Genomic DNA, 13,328 nt, shown 5'->3' with positions numbered 1-13,328 from the left:
CTAAGGCTCGTTATGAAGTTATGTGGGATATGAATTTAGTTTTTAAACGGTTCATTGACTGGCCTTTGAATAGATTTTTGAGTAAGACAAATATTTCTATTAAACTAGTGACTTTGTTGTGTTTTATTTTCATGTAGAAGGGTGTCTGATGTGAAGTGTTTAGAGATTAATAATAGATACTTCATCCCGGATGGTGTGTTGTTTGAGATACATATGAGGACTAAGACTATATTGTCTTCTGTATTTTATCCTAGGTATGAAGAGTGCAAGAAGTTGTGTGTTGTAGATTGTTTGAGAGAGTATGAGTGCAGAGTTGCGGAGAATAGAAGGGATGGTGAGCATCAATTGCTGATTTCATTTGTTAAGCCATATAGAGGGGTAAGTACAGCAACAATCTCTAGGTGGGTGAGATGTGTGATGGAATAAGCAGGTGTGAATATGGCGAAACCCAAAGCTCATTCCATTAGTGAGGGCAATGGCAAGTAAGTGTTGTTTGTATGGCGGAAGCCTTGAGAATATTTTGAAAGCAGCAGATTGGTCAAATGGGGATACATTTGCAAGATATTTTTTTAGACCAGTTGAGCATATGTTTGATGTGGTGTTAAGAGGCTTTCAACGAGAATAATGGTAGCCTCCATTGTTGTAATGAAATGGTGATTTTCAGATTAACATGAATAGAGAATCAGGATTTCATTAAAGACACAGAGGTTAACATTATCCCTCTGCCTCACCCTTGATGTGACTTTTAGCATCTTTGAAAATATATATATATTAAGTTGATTAAGAAGTTTTAGAAAGTAAACAAGGAACTATGTTGTAATGGAATTTTTAATTGGTGTTGTTTTTCTATTCAAGGTTTGATATGTAGATTTTGGTTTACTTTAATAATATATCTTTGTTTTCAGAATAACGGTCATAAGGAAGTGACATGGGGGCTGTTGGGAAGATTACGCAAGCTATTTCCCAGAGTCACATGGTGCAGGGCTAACCTGCTGCCAGCAGGAATCGAAGCATGAACCCTGTGGCCCGGAGTCAGGCACTGTGGCCCCTGCGCCACACTTCTTCCAAGAGGTTTCAAGACAATGGAAAGTTTTCTTTGCAGGATTGCATTTAAAATAGGATGAAGGTTCTATGCAGGAGACATTTATCGACTTTGTTATTCCAGTTCTGGATTGTTGTGCTGGAAGTTCTTTAAAGGAGCTTTTCATGAGTGGCAAATAAAAGATTATGCATAATGCTAGCCTCCATGGGCCCGATTCACAGAACTAACTTAAGACAAAATTCTAAACTTACTACGATTTACTCATTTTGGTATTCACAGAAGGCACTTACTCATTTTGGTATTCACAGAAGGTACTTACTTTTTGATGAGTAAGTGCCTTCTGTGAATACCAAAATGAGTAAGTGTGCTTACTCATTTTGGTATTCACAGAAGGCACTTACTCATCAATGAGTAAGTGCCTTCTGTGAATACCAAAATGGTAGTAAACTTAGGATTTTGTCTTAGGTTAGTTCTGTGAATCGGGCCCCGTGTCTTTAATGAAATCCCAATTCTCCATTCCTATTAATCTAAGAATCGCCATTCCCCATTTCATAAGACTTAAATCGTACTTGCATGGAACTGGCCCAGATCTACCTCTGGTAGCAGTAAATTGACATGCGAATTTACCCCACCACCTGGACCATGCAACTCAAAATCCAAGCCATTGAGTTACATGTAGCAAGGAGGCCCCACTGGGATTACAGGAAATGTGGTAGTGATTATACACAGACCCTGCATACTGAAAAATACATTTGAGGCTTACCAGATTTAGCTGAGGGCCTTTTAATGGCACATGGTCCTAGTCACTGTGGGATACACATTGGAGGTAAAGTGCCATAAGAAACATTTGCCTAGCATGGTGAAGAGCAGGGGATGTTACTCCCAACAATATTAACTGGCTCTGTGTTTCTCTGGGCTGGATAATCTGACATAGTGTATGGCTTCCAATGAATTCGTTAGAGGCTATAAATATGTTGGCCACAGAATCAAGATGACCTTTTGTATCCACTGGGACTAATTGCAAACCCTATTTTCAAGTCATGCATTGGCACCTTTTTTGCACCCCTTCCTTCCTGCCCCATTGCTGTGTTTGTAAAAAATAAAAGTATTGTTTAGTGTGAATCAGTAGAACAAACACCAACCACGTTTCTACTCATAACTGAAAGCTACTCTTATTTCAATTTGCGGTAGAGAAAGGCTCACTAGACAATATGAGTCTATACATAATATGTGCTGAACATCACACAAAACTTTGCATTATGGTGCACAGGTGTGTGTGTGTGCGTGGTGTTAGGAATGCTCAAAGAGCGTCAGCACTGAAGAGAGCAGCTGTGCCATATATCTGTAGATTTTTTCAAGTAATTCTTTATTGATTTTTCAATGCGTAATATAATAGGCATGCAACATTTTGCATTACATTTGTGTCATATTGCTGGATGAAAATATGGTATTGTCCTTTTACATTCTACACACTGTTCTACTTCCATATCATCTACAGAAGCCGGTATATACTGAAGAGGAAAACATAGTGCTTGACTAACAAAAATTCCACAAAACATCACAACAATATAACTTTTTGGAAATGCCAAGTGAAGCAGTATAACCTTGATTACTCTGCCAAAATACTTCACCGATTGTGTGAACGTCTCTGCTCTATTTCCAGCATATTATCTCCTGCACTATGTAGGTATTGAAAGTATTTTATTACATATTGTTCATAGATGTGACATACCCTGAATGGGGGAAGTGGTAAGGCGGGTTCAGATTGTGATCCACGTTATATTTCTCAAGTAGTCTCTGTCCAGCCAGTCTGCATCAAATGCTCCTTCATGCATGACTATCCCATAAGCATATTGCTAGAGTTTAAAGGGAGTCCCCCACCTAATTTTGGCAGCAATGTGCTGCATACCATTACACCATATTTTTGGAAAATCTCCACTGCATGTTTAAGCAGCAACCTTTTAACTCACTTAGTTGTCCTATAGCTATGATCTTGGATGATTCAATGTGCTTGTATTTCTTTGGATTGAGGTAAACACTTTCTGAAAATCAGCCCTTTCGTTAGTCCATTCTCTTCTCTTCCTAGTTATCTTTAGCTATCTAACTTTCTATGTATTTAATTCCCATATCTTTCCCAGAATCACCCAGCTTCCCCTTTTCTCCGTCATCTTCTTAAGTCTTGGCCTGTTCTTCTAAGTCTACTCTGTTCCCTTCCATTATCTTTTATTTTTCACTTTCTTTCCATTCCTTGATTCTTTTTTGTCTCACACTAGACTGGCCTACATAAAGTCGTGGGCCAATCTATGACAATTCTGCATCACAACCTACTGTGTAGCCTCTTAAACTTGTACTGATGTGCAGTGTGCATACATTGCCAAATACATAGTACAGTTCAATGTGTAAAAGTGCAGCAGATTGCATTATACACGCTATGCACTTAATTGCATTATACACATCCAAGATATAAAGCTATTCTTTACAACATACATTTCTTCACCTTCATATCCTTTGCCACAGATTTGTCTGTTTAATTCAGCAACCCCTAACCCTTCTGCGCCCTTGCACCTATGAAAGGGTTAACAACCAGCTGAACAGAGATCGACATTTCTCATTGGCTCACTCGCTGGTACCAATGGAAATGATATGCAACAAGTGGTCCCCTGTGTTGCCGTGCACCACTATCATTCACTTGAGGCTGCGGCTCAGTTCATTCTCTTTGCTTAGTCAAAAAGGCAATTGCACTTTAGGGAATTTTCAGCCCGTTTCTGTGCCCTCTCTTGAAGAAACAATAAACATTCTGCCAACATTCTGGGGAAAAAATGTATGTGCTGAATGGGTATCTAATTAAAGGTTAGCTTTTGGAGGGTGTCCATCACGATGCTGAGGCAGAGGGTCTGGTGTGTGTTTCATCAGCAGTGGGAGGGAATGTTTGTCTCGCGCAGCTGCCAGGCACACAGCTAATTAGCATCAGTGAAATTATGTTATTATCAGAGACTTTTAGCAGCAGACAGCGTTGTTAATTAGCGGGAGCGAGTCTTTCATTTATAAAGACATTGTTGAGAGAGGAAGTGGTCGAAGAAATAATTGATTCGGAGGAGGCGGAAAGAAATCCGGGATGTATGGCCACAGTGAAATCGATTCTTTTACTTTGGTTCTGGCTGTATAGAGCAGTTGTTCCAAACCTTATGTGATCAACAGAGATAGAGCTTCCGGAAGCACTACGAGGGACCTTGTGGTCACACACACTGAGTACCTCATTTGATTCGGCAGAATACTCGTGCCTCTGCCAAAAAAAGCGCTTGATGCATTCGTATTTGCTCTTAAGCAGGACCACAGGGATTTTGTGTTTATATGGTCATGGCCTCTTCCACATGAATATGGATTTTCTGGATTTGCCATATAATCCATCACCTGCTCCATTATTTTCAGATATTAACAAAAATGTTTTGTTTGTAGCTCAAGTGGATCAAGCGTTACTAAAACAACTTCCAAACATATTGTAGCTTACTGGAAGCCCTTTGTGAAGGCTAACTGGTCATCTTTCAGTCAGTGGCGTAACAAAACTTGAGGGGGCCCCCTGCAAAGCACACAGAGGGCCCCAGCGGCCCGGCCTACCAACTACCACTTTGCCCTACCACCCAGAAAAAAAGTATATTTTGGTTTGAAACCTCCAACATTTAAATGAATTTATTGTCTTTCTCTAAGTTCTAATGAGTAAGTGGGAAACACTCTTAACATACAAGCTATGCCATTTGTAACAATACTGTCAAAAGCAGAATATTTAATTGAGGCAGCAATCAGAACAATGCCAAGGAGCGATCCTATTGGCTCAGGAAATGCCTATGGCTGAAGAACAAAGAACAAATATGAAGGGTCCGAAATAGAATTGACATTAATGGACAATACCTTGAAACTTTGAAAGACAAACCAAAGCCTGCAATTCCATAAATTATTTTTATGTACCATACAGGACAAAAACTAAGTAATCACCTAAAGACGTATTTTCAGCATTCATCTGTGCATACTTCGAACAGCAAATATGAATAGAAAACACATTTAATTGTGTTCTAGAGCTGCCTGAATGATCCATGACTGATAATTAAAGGGAACAAAGACAGAAAATACATATTACAAATGAATACATACATTTTTATTTATAACCCTATTTAGTGTCAAGACAGGTCTTTCAGTGTCTTTAAACAACACATGGCTAGCATTTTTCTTTTTGCAACCCTACCTCATATATTCCTTTTCATGAAATCCAATCTCACTGTCACACTACAGCAGTAAATGTACATTTCAAATGTAAGGAATAGGCAGAGTGGGGGACCAGGGGGTACTGGAACCAGGCAAAAACTAAGCCTCCGTAACCAGTTTACAAAGGTATGCAAATATGCAAATGGTCTCTGGCCTCGAGGGAGTTGTCTTCAACCCCCTTGCTTCTGGGCCTGGAAGCTCAGGTCACCTGCACCCACGGCACACTGCACACACCATTTAATTTATGAGGTAGGACTGTTATGAGGCAACTCACAGGTGCAACCAACACCGGCAATAGAGTGCAGTGCTGCCTTTGTGCGCTACAGCGCTGATGGGGACGCTGGAGACTGGAAAACAGGGGCTGCTGGGGGCATAGCTGCCAAGGTTTCAGATTGCCATGTGTGACTGTTGTTTAAGTATGTTGCTTCCCCCTGTCAGTAATCTCTATGACATACACAGATAATTCATTTTTCCCATAAAAACATTATGGACTTAATCGCAATGTGAAACTGAGTTTTCTTTGCCAGGTGGCAGTCACAGGAGCAATGTTAGTTTTTGCAGGCCCCTCTGTCAGAATACTGGGCATATATTGGAACCTCATTTTCACTGCAACACAGAGAACCTTCACATTCCACCACAGTCCCAGCTCTGATTGGGTCTAACAGTTGCTCCCCTCTGGTGGACACAGGCAGAGCCTTTCCCTTCTCAAATAAGATGGCCACCACATCTTTCTCAACAAAGATGATTCCCATTTCACCCCTCTGGAGAATGGATGTAGTGAAAAATCTTTAATTTATGTAAACATGCTACCAATTCTCCCTTCTTACTCAATCAATGTGTTGTCAATACCAAAATCCAAGATCTGGCAGTTGCAAAGTCTAGAAGTTTACTCAAAATGAGAGGATACTCAGCATACATTTCTCACCAGTGTTTCATTAGCTGTGTATTAGTCTGCAATGCTACAAGAAGCCTAGTATATTTTATTAATCAGGTGAACATATAAAGACAAAGGAAAAGCTACAAGACATGCCCTTTGTACATCAAGTGAACAAAGAAAGACAAACAGTGCATGTACGTCAATACTATTTTCTTTGACCATGTTATCTGACTTTCGGTGTGAGGGAGCAAGTAAAACAAAAACATGTAGCTTGTGGGCTGTCCACTAGTGGCCATCACTTCTGGACAGTGAGAGGACGGGCTTTTGATTTCTGAAAGAAGAAAGTGTTTGATGTTAGGAAGGTTATTTATTTGTGGACCTTTGAAGGTCAGGCAAGTGCACCTCTTCCAATTGAATCTCAACTCTTGTGTGAGTGTCGGATGGAGACAATGAAGCGTCCTTGCATCACTGAGCCAGATGCATTAGTGACAATGAAGATCATGTGCATTGCAAATCAGTTACAATGAATGTTTCCAGGGCTCGAGTCCATTGGTAGTTTTCAAGGGATGGAAGGATGAGTTGCGCACAGTCTGGAAAGTGACCCTCGCACGCGCGTCTTCCCTAGTGCTAGCGCCTCAGTGCAAGGCTTGTTGTGAATCGTGGGGTAGCCACTGCTACTCCGGGCATGTCCTTTGCTACCCCTGCACATGCTTTATTACACCACTACTCCTGGCACTTGGGTGAATTGTTGCCATTGGTGGGGATAACTTCAGTACATGTGGGGTGGGCGGGGCACGCAGCATATGGCGCCGCACATCTCTTCACCTCTGCTCATACCGGTATGTAACGGAGAGGATTCTTAAATTCATGTCAGCACGCTGAGAGGTGCGCACAATTCAAGTCAAGGTGCTAGTGTTCTTTGTGCCCGGAAACTACTGGTGTGGCAGAGAAATCCGACTTGCGTGTTCTGTGAGTTTATGTGAACATTTCATATTACAAAATTAATATCCTTTTATATAGAACCTTAGGGTTTTTTGTTTACATATATATTGTGCTTGGTTGGCAAAAGAGGCAAATGAACAATAGCATGCTGGGTAGTTAAATAAATGCCTTTATTGCATTAAAATATAATATATAAATAAAATAACAATGAAAAAAATATTAAGCAAGGTATTTATTATTGTGCTTAATATTTTTTTATATTTCTAGACAATAAATAAGTGTATTCATTCATGTCTGGTAGTTTGATACAATAATTGAATCAATAATTTGTTAATAAAAAATTTTGTTTTATCCCGCTTGCCTATGTTTTTTTCTTACTTAACAAAGTTTTTATTGCGTGTGCGCGTGTGTTTGAATATAGGTGTTTTTGAATATAGGTGTGTTTGTGTGTACATGATTTGTGCACAACATACGAGAAAGCAATGGATCTTGCTACTCTGCGGGGTGCCTAATTAACAAATAAATGTGTGTGTACGTGCATGCGTGCATGCGAGTGTGTGTTTGTGTGTGTGAGGGAGAGGGGGAGAGACCACATGAAAGCGTTAATCTGATCGACCTATGTTCACATGGGTGTTGTGTGAGACAGCCTGGAAGAGAGACCAAAAGAGAAAACAGAGAGATAAACTGGAATGCATGGTAGGGGAAAGAGAGAGTGAAAGAAAGAGAAAGCGAAAGAAAGGGAGAAAGAAACAATGGGAAGATGGAGCGGGCAATAAAGAAATACGAGAAAGAAGACAATGAACAAGGGAGGAGAAAAGAATCGTAGGCGTCTATGAGTGAGTGAGGTATAGAACGAAAGGTCTGCGAGAAAGGAGAAGAAGAGAGGTGGTGAAAGAGAATAATGAAATGGGAGAGAAAAGGAAATAGAATTAACAAAAAGATGAGAAAGGAGGATAGAGGGAGTGAGAGAAGGAAGGAAAGTGTGTGTATGAATGTGTGTGTGAGAGAAGGTGAGTGTAAAATGATTTTGGGCTCACAGGAGCATCGGATTAAGCGTGCACAGACAGAGCCGAAGTGCACTTCAATCTCTGCCATAAACCAGCGCAGTGTTGGCCTTGTCTACTTCCGGTCATGTTCTCAGCCACTCACATGCACCAGATCTAATACGGACTGGTGCCAGGCTCACAACACTAATTGGGATCACCAGGCTTCAGCCCCCCCGTCGTGTGTGTCAGCTCCGCTGAGACAGCTTTGTGGGCTAGCGACCCTGTAATTGCAGCCGCACCGAGTACTTCACAGGTCTTTAAAAGACCATTTACTTGTTAATGAGGCTTTTTTTGTGTTTTCACCCATTCTTAGAGCCACTCTGCATATGGCTGGAAGAATTAGCCCCCCCCACCAAAATCTTTTTTAGCCCCGCTTCCCCCGAAATTTGGCTCTAGTTGCCCGCCTGACTGGTACTGGGATAGAAACAAGCACTGGTCTGTGCTAAACTGACGGACCACTAGTTGTAGAAGTGGTGGGACACGACGCAAGGCACAGCCTCTCAGAGACTGGGGGCTTGAGCGTGAGGTAAGGAAACAACGTGACCACCCTCAGTCCCCCAACTATTGTGAGAAGTGTAAACGATAAAAGTGTTTTAAGTGTTCCTGGACACAGAATGGTGACAGAAAATGGACGAAGCATGGATGGAACAATTGTTAATATCTGTGATTCCCACTGTGGCTCTGGAGGAAAGGGTACAGGGGTGCTGCAGCACCCGCTTCCAATTTTGAAATATTCTAGATTAACCCCTTCCATGCTCATGACGAGCTCAGCTCGTCATGCAGTACACTGCTCGTGTGCTCATGACGAGCTGAGCTCGTCATGTACAATGGGAATAAATGAGTTCCGGCACTGAGGGGAAATTGCTGTAGCATTGATGTGGTTAAGAAAGAACATGTTTTCCCACTGGCGGCATTTGTTGAGTTTTGAAAGTCAGGCTCGCACATTTCCTCCACGCCTTTAGTGAAGTGTGTCACTGATCAACATCCCCTGTCTGTACATTGTCCCAGCCCCACTGATTTCATGCTGCAAGCGACGTAACACCTCCCCAACACCGATGAAAGTCTGGCGATGGGAGCTCGGCTCCTTCTCAAAGAGGCAGGTAGTGCCTTGAAGACAGAGGAAACAAGCAAACACAGCGACTGAGCAATGAGAAAGCTTGCAGGGTGGAACAGAGCCTCACCTGGAAGGTAGACAACTGGCACATATAGAAATTTCTAATTTCACAGGACCAAGTCTGGAGGCAAGGGGCGGGGGGTGTAAGGGTGAGTAATAGACAGTGAGGTGCCAAACAAATCAGAAAACACACAGAGCAGTATCTACTGACAATGTAAGTACGATCTAAGTTCAACCTCTTTGTTAAAAGGCACATCTATTTAGAAAACTGCGTTTGCAAAAATTAAACCCTTTTGTATAAAGCAAAATTTACTGCAGATATTTCATCTATTCTTATCTGTTATATAAAACTCGGGGGAGTGGCATAGCGAGTTGTGCAGTGGGCTCTGCAATTCATCGCGTTGGGGCTGGGGTGACCTATGATTAAGGCTCCCAGTTTTCCGTTTTTACTGATTTTTACAGATAAATACAGACAGAAAACATTCATTTTCTTGTCTGTATTTATTTTAAAATGTGGATAAAAACGGAAATTGGGTTATTCTAAATACTTTCTGTCATGACTGCCAGGCCAATAGATGCGTGGATTGATAGATAAAAGGGTTAAAAAAGAAAGTAATTTTAGTAAAGAGGCTTCAACACCAGTAGATATGCACAAGGTTGATACTGAAATGTGCATATTTTCATATAAGTGCTTGGATTTATCTTCTGCGGGTGGTCACAGCATTGAAACCTCGCAGGGATTCAAGCATGAGTGCATATTTATCGGTTGAATAAATGTGAAAATATACTAATTTCAGCTTAATTTTGCCCCAAACCCCAAAATAAATATGGATAAATACAGATAAAAGTAGCAAAAAATAAATATGGATAAATACAGACGGAAATGACAAAATAATAAATACCATAAAACCGGGAGCCCTACCTATGATTAAGAATTTTTGATTTCACATTGCAACCATGCGACGGTGCTCAACCTCCATCGATTCCATACTCTCACAAACTGGAGCAGGAGCAATCGTCTCCCGCAGAACTGGGTCTATATTATGTTTTTTTACCTTTACTGTCTCCCGGCCGGCAAGGCCAGGGCCCCATGATGGCTGGATTGGCTACCCGGATTCCACTGAACTCATTATCATTGCGCACCCCACCAGCCACCTCACTCACTGGGACTCCACTCCAACCGACCTCGGCTCGCCTCGAACAACTCCTGCCTCAGACTCAGACAGACTCACCCGAGGCATGGCCTGCAGCAGCTTTAGAGGCAGGCAGGCGTGAGCAGGCAACCGAAGACAGGGCAAGGCTCAGGCTGGCTAGCCTGGCAGCAGGGGCTATTAATAATTAAATTATGGCCGGAGGCACCGCACAGCGACGGTCTTTCTCACAGTAGTCTGGCTGGGTCCTGGGATGCCTCTTGCCTCACTCATCACACGCACTTTTAATTGCGCTGCGCAATGCCCATGACTGTATGGCATTGGTCATCAGCCCCACCCTATGCCCCACTCTGAAGTCGCAGACACATCTGCACGCTGCGCACCGTAATAAAGAGCCTCAGAGGCCCGCCCCGGCCGGGGCCCAGTGGACGGACACACCATTTTAATTAATTAAGATTTCTGCACCATTTACTTCATTGAAGACAATCCTGATAGTCAAGGCTTGCTGGCTCTGGCTCCACTGAGTGAGGGGGCCCCTGGTGTACTCACTGCCCCCCGCAACACGGCCCGGGGGCTGGCTGCGGGGGCCTGTGCTACACCCCTGGCCCATGTGCGCACCATTTACTTAATAACGAGGTAGCAGCCCGCGCTGTGCGCACCATTTAATTCATGAAGTGCTTGCTTGCTCTGCTGAGGGGACCCCTGGAGCACAGGGGCCTGTGTTACACCGCTGTTGTTCAGATGAATACATCTATCTTAAAAATACAAATCCCATGATTCCAGCTCTTTATGGTCTGCATAAGGTCCATAAGGACATGAAATCCCCACCCCCTGAGACCTATAGTATCTAGCATTAACTCCCTCACCGAACCACTAAGCAAATATGTTGATGTTTTTCTCCAACCACTAGTATCTCAACAAAAAGCTTATATAAAGGATACTATCTTCCATGATCAGTAAGATAATCTTCAATACAATACGGAGACTCAGTGGCTTGTTACCTTAGACATTGAAGCTCTGTACACCAATATACCACAGGATGACACAATACAAATGGTGAAGGATCTCCTGTGTAGTGATGAGGGTGATCTGTCACCACATGCGACATTCATTATGGAGTGTGTTGAGATTATACTTAAAAACAGAATTTTTTGTTTACCACAGACTTTTTTAAACAAGTTAAGGGGACCAGCATGGGAGCAACTTGTGCTCCTAGCCTGGCGTGTCTATATGTTGCTATAATTGAAGTTCGACACATTTTCAATACATCGGCCCCTTTTTTTGAAAATATATCCAACTGGTCCCGATATATTGATGATGTCTTTTTTCTTTGGAAGGGCACTAGAGAAGTCCTGATTGAGTTCATCAAATGGCTTAACTTGGGCGATCGATGGTAATTTGCATTTCACATCATCCATTAGCAAACTTTTTAGATATTACGATAAAAAATGAGAATGGCAATTTACAAGTTGAACTCTTTCCTAAACCTACAGCTGTAACACTTTGTTACAGTATAACAGCAACCATCCAACGTGCCAAAAGGACAATATCCCTGTTGGCCAATTCCTTAGAGTGAGACGAAATTGTTTCAGTATGAAGGATTTCAATGCACGTGCCAAGAACCTTACTAATACTTTTTTAGATAGAGACTACCCAAAGAAACTGATCAGACAAGCATACAAAAGGGCAAAATATTATAACAGAGATTCAATTTTTGAGAGCAAAACAGAAAAATTAGATTCACAGAAAGTGCCTTTAATTTTTGTAACTAACTTCAGCAACATCAATAACAAAGTCAAGAACATCATAAACAGAAATCTGCATTTAGTTAATGCACAGAGTAAGGTAACATTAGAAAAACCGATGTTCTCTTTCAGGCGAAATCGGACAATCAGAAATTGCCTTGTCTACACCTATAGGAATGTTAATGAAAACAAACAACTGAGTATTACAAATGCCCCCCTGCCCACCTGTACCTTCCCTTGTAGTTCCTGCAACAACTGCAACAACATCATCAAATGACCAGTGATTGTCCATATTGGTGTGTCTCATTCCTTTAGAAATGTTTACTAACTACCGTACAAAAAAAACCTTATCAATCTTATCTTATGTCCCTGTAATCTGGGATAGATTGGAGAAACATCAAGAGAAATTAGGGTTAGAATGACAGAACACAAATCCACCATATGCACCAATAAAAGAACTGTTCCATTGGTGGAACACTGGATGGATAAGTGCCACAAAATTGAAGATCTTAAATGGTGTGTTGTGGAAATAATCCAAATGAATGCCAGCGGAGGTGATTGTACAATGAAAAGAAAAAACTGGAGCAATTTTATATGTCCAAATTGAAATCATTCAAACAGGGACTCAATAGCAAAGAAGACTGGGAAAAATGAATCTTATTGAGATCCTTGCGGTAACCAGTGTGTATGTAGTCATTGTGCCATGTGAGTACAGCAAATATAGTCCTTGTGTAGTGTAATAATTGGTGTGACTTTAAGATATGGCCATACGGTTTAGGTGTATCAACAATCTGACATTTTTTTATTGACATTTTTTACTGATCACATTATTAGCCCAGGTGATTTTTGTCGAAAACCTTCCATCAGTTTTAATTTTTTCCTCCAATGACAATCTAATGGCTATGATATTCAGAAACAATAGGCTTGCATGAAATGATGAACTAATAAGTAGTGCCTTTATGACTTGGTGAGGGCAGTCTTAAATATAAAATAAAGATGGGTATCAAGATCCTGCATTAATAATGTCCAACTTTACCAGCCTAGAGTGGCTTGGTTTTATAACCATCAAGCATTTTTGCCATTCCAAGATGGCTGCCATCACGCTAGGTTAGACATAAACGAGGAACTATGTTCCTCCGTGTATGATGATATTT

Source organism: Lissotriton helveticus, chromosome 3_1 (genome assembly GCF_964261635.1).
Source record: "Lissotriton helveticus chromosome 3_1, aLisHel1.1, whole genome shotgun sequence".
In the NCBI taxonomy this organism is placed as follows: domain Eukaryota; kingdom Metazoa; phylum Chordata; class Amphibia; order Caudata; family Salamandridae; genus Lissotriton; species Lissotriton helveticus.
This window is presented reverse-complemented; position numbering follows the sequence as displayed.